The sequence below is a fragment of the Amblyomma americanum genome, chromosome 5, assembly GCF_052857255.1.
Source record: "Amblyomma americanum isolate KBUSLIRL-KWMA chromosome 5, ASM5285725v1, whole genome shotgun sequence".
Classification (NCBI taxonomy): Eukaryota; Metazoa; Arthropoda; class Arachnida; order Ixodida; family Ixodidae; genus Amblyomma; species Amblyomma americanum.
In genome coordinates this window covers 69,737,335-69,744,648 of record NC_135501.1, presented here as the reverse complement: position 1 = coordinate 69,744,648, position 7,314 = coordinate 69,737,335, and the positions used below count along the sequence as shown (strand labels likewise).

At 45.5% G+C, this 7,314-nt stretch overlaps 1 non-coding gene across 1 annotated transcript; it reads left to right on the top strand.

The window, feature by feature from the left end:
• The first annotated feature begins 3,872 nt into the window (after window positions 1-3,872).
• TRNAP-CGG (transfer RNA proline (anticodon CGG)) lies at window positions 3,873-3,944 on the top strand. The gene has a single exon. It is a non-coding gene; the product is annotated as a tRNA-Pro (tRNA).
• Window positions 3,945-7,314: the final 3,370 nt, after the last annotated feature.

Below are 7,314 nucleotides of genomic sequence, written 5' to 3'. Positions count from 1 at the left end.
CAAAAGCAAGAACATAAATACGCACGAAAGCAGCAGATTGAACAGCTTTCGACATAGCTCAGTTGGTAGAGCACCGGACGCAATATTCGGAGGTCGTGAGTTCGGATTCCACCGGCGGCGTGGTTGTTTTGTAGTGATAGCTACATTACGGTAGCATTTCGAGCCTTTAGCGTGGCGACACCGCCGCCCTGTGGCTGCGCTGCCACCGCGTGGCTGCGCCGCCACGCTGTCACGTGGTTGGTCACGTGATGCTGAGCAGCTGCCGGCGGTGCGGCGCCGTGGCTGATCACGTGGTACGTCACGTGGTTTGTGACGTGACAAGCCACGTGGTGCGGAGAAGCTGCTGCTTCTGGCGGCGCGGCGCGCCGGCGAAACCGAGCTGCCACGACTTTTCGCATGCGCTGTGTGAAGTAGGACGAAGCTGAAGAAGGAACGCCCAGCGAAACGGAGCGGCGAAAGACTGACTTTGCAATTCGACTGAACAAGTTCCACTCGGTCAGCTGTAGCTATTGCGTCACTCCAGGTTTAACCAGTGCTAAACCACCGCCGAATTTTTAATGCAGGGATAGGCGCGTACGCGTTTGGGCTCGCAGTACTATTTTGACGGAAACGATAATAGCGTGAATGGTAAGCTAAAGGTATCCATGTTCTTTTAGTTTCTTCCGCCTAATCCAATACTGGACTCTGAAAACTGGCCCAATTTTTCGCTCACGCTAACGAATAGGAGCCATGACTTGCGCTTCGTCAGGAATACCCGGCGGCAGACGGGCAAGGCAAATGTTCGAATTTCACAATCACTGTTGAGCTGGCCAAGAAACGCACTCTTCATTCAACACTTTTCATAGAATATTCCACCCCGGACATTGCAACTGAGGCAACGGCCGATTTCCGCAACACGTGCTCACTATATTGTTTTGAAGGGCACTCACTATTCATTTAGCTGTTGCCAAAAATGTTGCACACAACGCTAATATTTGTAACAGATATTTTGAAATTCCTGTTCAAATTATACGCCGTGGTCGAAGGGCTGGCCTTTCATACTCTCTGTGAATACTCCCTTCAGCAGCTGCTTCCCATTGCAGTAGGAAATTCCAGCAGGCAGCAGTTATTGTTGTGTCGAGGTCAGCTGGTTCCCTGAATACATTTCACATGCTTATTTTTATATGACCTTTCAAAAATCTAGAGGCGATAGGTTGTCTGAACTGAAGGCGAATGATCTTCTCTTCATAGTGAATTATCCTTTCATCCAGTAATGTTGGTCCTTAACAAGCTTTCTAACCAGTTCTTCAACACGACGTGCGCGTCTACTCGGCTGTGCTGCAAACCACGCCTAGCGCGGCACATAGTTGGAAGGATGGAGTAGTATCACTATATGTGGGGCCTGTGCGATTGTGTGGGTAAATTGTGCTCCCAAAGGTTTTCTCGGAAACGACCTACGCTACGCATTCACTCACCAGAAAAGCTTTCGGTGCTGACGGAGCCGTTTATGGTTTACGTCAGACCAACGAAAGGCATTGTGGGTGTCTATGCTGCCTCAAAACTAGGCTTCATGAGTACAGAAAATTTCACCAAATAAGAGTGGATTTTCCTGACTACTTATAAGCGCTAATATGCGAAACTACTGACCCTTTGTATGTTCGAATCAATGGATGTCTGTGATAGAGGAGAAAAAAATGTTTCATCAACACTCGCCTTAGTAAATAAGAGGCGGTCTCAAAAGACCAGAGAATTCGTCAGATGCTGGATTCGGGATGTGCTCGCATGCAGGCTTAGACTATTCCGAAGATTTCCTTCGTGACACCTGCCTTCGGTCTGCTTCGGCGAGAAACTGATCATGCGGCCGCACACATTTTATAGCTTCTCGCGAATATGGCGTGCCCCGATAGCGGGTGGCGAGCAACGTCAGCGGCGTAGAGTCTGTGTGTGAGGCTAGCGTCTTCATTCGTTTTGGCCCAAGCAACGACTACATTTCGCTTCGCTTGAGCGTAGCCGCAGCAACCACTTAAGATCTATCTAAACGCAATGCTCGCATTTTGTTCCGGCTGACTTCTGTGACGTATCAGCTGCTGCTGCGTATTGCGTTTCACGCCCCAGTCTTAGCGGTGTTATTTTTGCGATCTGCAGCAAACGGAAGCTGAACCCAAGCAGCAGTGTTGCTAACTCGTTCCAACGGATCGAAGGGGTACGAAACACCGTCTGGAAATGAGGCTCTTGGTTAAGCGCCTTTAACGACTGCTAACCCATGTAAATCGTTCTTGCTAACAACTACCAGAAGTAGGTATTTATGGGGCAGAATAACACACTGAGAAAAGAGACTTGGACCAAAAACGATGCTTTTAGGTATATTGAAATCCAAGCCAGCCCAGCATTCTGAAGTACGATCTTTCCTCAGCAGTATGAGGGTTGCAGTGGAACCAAATAAAGAACAAAAAAGTTTTCAGAGAGGACTCTCGTCCGGTGTGGGTGCATTCATTTTTGCAGTGCTCTCTTTGGCCACCATCACGAAACTGCAAATAGCCAGCTAAATAGCTCGACTATCTGTCAGCTGTCCATGAAACAGTTCTACCAGAGGTCTGTAAGTAGAAGACTAAATTATCGTGGTTTGAATAATGGCATATATTCATACTAGATGAACACATTCAATGATTGCAGAAAGAGGAAAATAAGCAATTTAAATGAAAGTTAGATTTTATGTAGGTTTAACGTCCCAAAGCGACTCACGCAATGAGGGCCGCCGTAGTGAAGGGTTCCGGAAATTTAGACCACGTGGGGTTCTGTAACGCGCACTGACATCGCACAGCATAAATGCACAGTAAATTAATGTCAAGTAGATTCCGACAAATAAACAACGATGAATAACCATTAGAGAAGTTTTACACGCCTTATTTCTTTCTTTTCCATTGCTTCCTCCCAGCCGGCTTCCATGCCGCGTGCATACAACAGCCTGAAGAAGGACGTCGCAACACCAATCATCTACGAGTTTTTTAAATCGGCACTTCTAAACATCTTCCACTCCTGACGTTCGGAATCAGACCACAGAAAGCCGAAAACATATCGATCAGCCCTGGGGTTCGATCCCATTTTCGTAATTTCTGGACTTCCGGTGACTCTCCGATGGGTATTACTTTTCACACTGCGTTTTGCATAATATATAATATATAAAATAATATATAAAAAATGAAAATATGTTTACATAGTAAAAGTAGCTATGTTTGTTCGCCTCATATAGAACAACAGCCAGCTCCAAAAGACAACACAATCTTCGGCCGCTTGTTTAATGAATCTGAGTTTAAACACTAAATAATAATAATAATAATTGGTTTTTGGGGGAAAGTAAATGGCGCAGTATCTGTCTCATATATCGTTGGACACCTGAACCGCGCCGTAAGGGAAGGGATAAAGGAGGGAGTGAAAGAAGAAAGGAAGAAGAGGTGCCGAAGTGGAGGGCTCCGGAATAATTTCGACCACCTGGGGATCTTTAACGTGCACTGACTTCGCACAGCACACGGGCGCCTTAGCGTTTTTCCTCCATAAAAACGCAGCCGCCGCGGTCGGGTTCGAGCCCGGGAACTCCGGATCAGTAGTCGAGCGCCCTAACCACTGAGACACCGCGGCGCGGCCACTAAATTACCTTGTATGCTTATTTACCATGTTGTACTTTATATCGGCTCGCGAGCAGACTTACATGCTTAGATTTCATACCGAAATCTTTTTTATTGCATATTAACGTTCTTACCTGGCCCACAGGTGACTTTAAGAGTGCTATGAGTGAATGAATGAATGAATTCTTAGCGTTATCCACACAGCGACGGGGTCACGGCTGCAACACCACCCCGAAAAAGGTGAGGTGGCCACTCTGCAGAAATCGTGTCGGCTCGTTGGTCTAGGGGTATGATTCTCGCTTCGGGTGCGAGAGGTCCCGGGTTCAAATCCCGGACGACCCCGAGAACTTTTCTTTTTACATAAGCTGCCAAAACAAACAAATGGGAAATTCTGGACACCTCATTTCCATCCTTCCGAAGCACATAACGTCAATGCTTACGGCACGTACAATGCAAGGGAAACAAAAGATCTGCGAACCTTTTACGCATATGTGAAATTGCGCGGAATGCTTGCACTGCAGTTCTTCAGACTTTTGGGTAACATGTGGTTCCAGAAGTTCCATTTCGTCAACTTTCGCCGCTATGTGCTCTTGAAAAAAGCGGAACTTTCAGCTTGACATTGTAAAGAGAATTTTTTGTCATACCACGAAACACTATTATTTATTTGCCTATCCGAGGTGTTTTACTTGTCACGGCATATAAAAAAAGCACACAAGCTGAGGTCTTCAGGAGCAACGTTGAAAGGCTTGTGGCGGAAATGGCTAATAACGCCATTGCAGCCGTCAAGGTAACTTACACGTGAAAGTAATGCAACGCAGTCTGCTCGGCTGCGTCTGCTCTTGCTTGTTGGTCTAGGGGTATGATTCTAGCTCAGGGTGCGAGAGGTCCCGGGTTCAAGTCCCGCACGAGCCCGTATCTTTTTTTTCTTTTCTGGAAAAGGAAAGTGGCCGAATATGTTAAACTATACTATTAGCATCATCATTCCCAGGTTTGTTTTGCCGCCGGCCAAAATGATAATGATCCCTAATCCCTTCTTTCTTAACTGCTGTTAAGGCTCATGGCAAGGACGTACACGCAACATAGGGAAAGTATGAAAAGCCAAGCAGCCTCGGAGGAAACCGGTAGGACCTTGCTAGGACGGGTATGTACCAGGTTTTTAGGGAAGTCCGCGACCAATTTTTAAAATCGGATTTGTGAGTCAACAGCACGGCTTTTGCGTCATGTTAATAACAAAGTCGGCGGGACACCAAAATATATGTGAATCATGTGAAATGGTTTAAAACACAGGTTTTAAGTACAGGCTGATGATGATGATATTTTTTTGCGCCAGCTGAAATGCTGATGATCGATTCCCCTCCTCCTACTTTCTTTAGTGCTGTTAGGGTTCATCATGGCGTAGGTGCGCCTTGGGAGAGCACAAAAATGCCGAAACACACATGCAGTGTTTTGGGGTGTGCCCAAAGTACGGCGAGTGGACACCCTTCTGAACTTTGACTCGTTAGGCGCCAAGCGTGTAGGTGCAGTTTTTGTAACTTTTCGTTGGGGAGGGGAGGGGGATTAACTCGGGAGCAATGTAGCAGCCCTCTTCCAACCTCTATATATACTCGTCTGAAATAATCATGTAGCACTCTGAAGAAGACTGTTCCCCAGTCGAAATGGCCGTAAAACTGTTTTTAAGCGTGTGCCTTTATAATTATAGACGGAAGGTGGACCGTCCTTCATCAGGGTAAGATAATTGAGAACACAAAGGTTCAAGTTTTCGGAGCACTGAGTGCTCGTGGAGAGGAGAAAAACGCTCTTCATTGGGCTAACAAACAGATCACGAAAGAGACAAACAACAGCGAGCGACCAGACTCCTCCCTTCGACTGAGGGAAGAGAGGAGGGTGGTCAAATAAAGAGATGAAAAAATGCAAAAATTGGAAAAAAGAAAAACAAGGAAAAAAAGGAGAGAACGCAGGTTAGAGACGAAGGTTATTAACCTCTCAGACGCTCGTCTAAACGAGGAGGAGAAATCAGTCTTGTCACGTGGACTGAAATTCTGTCCAAATATAGGTCGTTATAATCAATACCGATTACTGAAGGATATCGGGAACTTTTCTCGAAGTCTGAGACTCCGGGAATACTTCTCCGATAAGCCGAACCAAAACTGCAACTCATTCCCCCTTCCCAGGAACAATGGACACCAAGATCTGGCAGGGATAAGCGTCTGGACATGTATATAGAAGCAATACAGCGAGACATCATTCAAGCTTTCGAGACAAATAAACCCGGACCACCGAACCTTTCAAGAGAAGCACGTATGGCGTTACAATCACTCAGAAAACGAACGGATATCGTCGTTAAACCCGCTGACAAAGGAGGCGGCATACTAATTCTAGACAAAAAAAAAACTACTTCCGGGAGGGATATCGTCAGCTCAACAACTGCAATTTTTGTAGGTTACTCCCATCAGATCCTATCGTTGAGCACAGGAAAATCATAGCAGAAACCTTAAAACAGCTTAGAAACGAAGGCGAGTTGCCATCACGAACAGGTAAAGCACTGACGGCATTACATGCTTCTCCAGGCCGCTTCTACATGCTCCCAAAAATACAGAAAAAATTATCCTGGTCGACGGATAGTTTCTGGCATTGGCACGCATACAGAACCGATCTCCAGCTACACTTATTCTGTCATCAAGCATGTCCCTCTCAAACATACATCTTACATTCGTGACACTAATCACGTCCTGAAAGCATTTTCTCAATTTACCGCTCCGGAAGGTGCCTTTTTAGTTACCCTTGATGTAGTGTCTCTGTACACCAACATACAGCATGATGGTTGCATCCGAGCTCTGGCCGCATCTTACGGAAAACGCAAAAGCGCTGATGCTCCTAGCCAAAGTACCATTGCTGCACTTACTAATCTTGTCCTCAATCCCAACTCTGCCGAATTCAACAACTCCGTTTACCTACAAACGAGTAGTACCGTTATTGAAACGAAAATGGCGTCAAACTATGCCAACATACATATGCATAGCATTAAATTGAAGTGTCTCCGCTCATATCCAACAAAACCGTCTTTTCACAAATGCTTCCTAGACGACATATTCATGGTACGGACGAAAACCGAGGACCAACTCATCCAGTTTTTTTAAGCATTTTAACAACATACATCCAAACCTCTGTTTCACACACACTAACTACACCAGTTAAATTTTTTTCTTGGACGTCTCAATTCGACTGGAGGAGGGTATCTTAATCACCAGTGTCTGCAGAAAGCCCACTGATAGTCAACAACACCTTCATTACAAGAGCTGCCACCCACGCCACTGCAAAACTTCAATTCCATATTACCAAGTCATCAGATTCAAGCGGAAGTGCTAACGATTAGAAGACTTCAAGGAAAATTCTTACCGTATGCGGGAGGTTCTGAAAGACCAACGCTATCCGGCCTCTATTATTGATGATGTCAGTAGGAAAGCGGAAGCAAAAAGTCGTAAAGAAATGTTCTGGGATCCCCCATCAGCAACCGCAAATGAACACCACTCTAGTCTTGTCTTAACCTTTGCAAACAACTTTCATTATTTTAACAAAATGAAAAAAAAAACATTTCAACATAATCGAACACAACGATCGACTGCCAAAAATATTTCTGACAGTTTCAAGGGTTACCTACAGACGACCAAAAAACTTGCAGAATTATGTAGTTCACTCTGTTAATAAGGGAAAG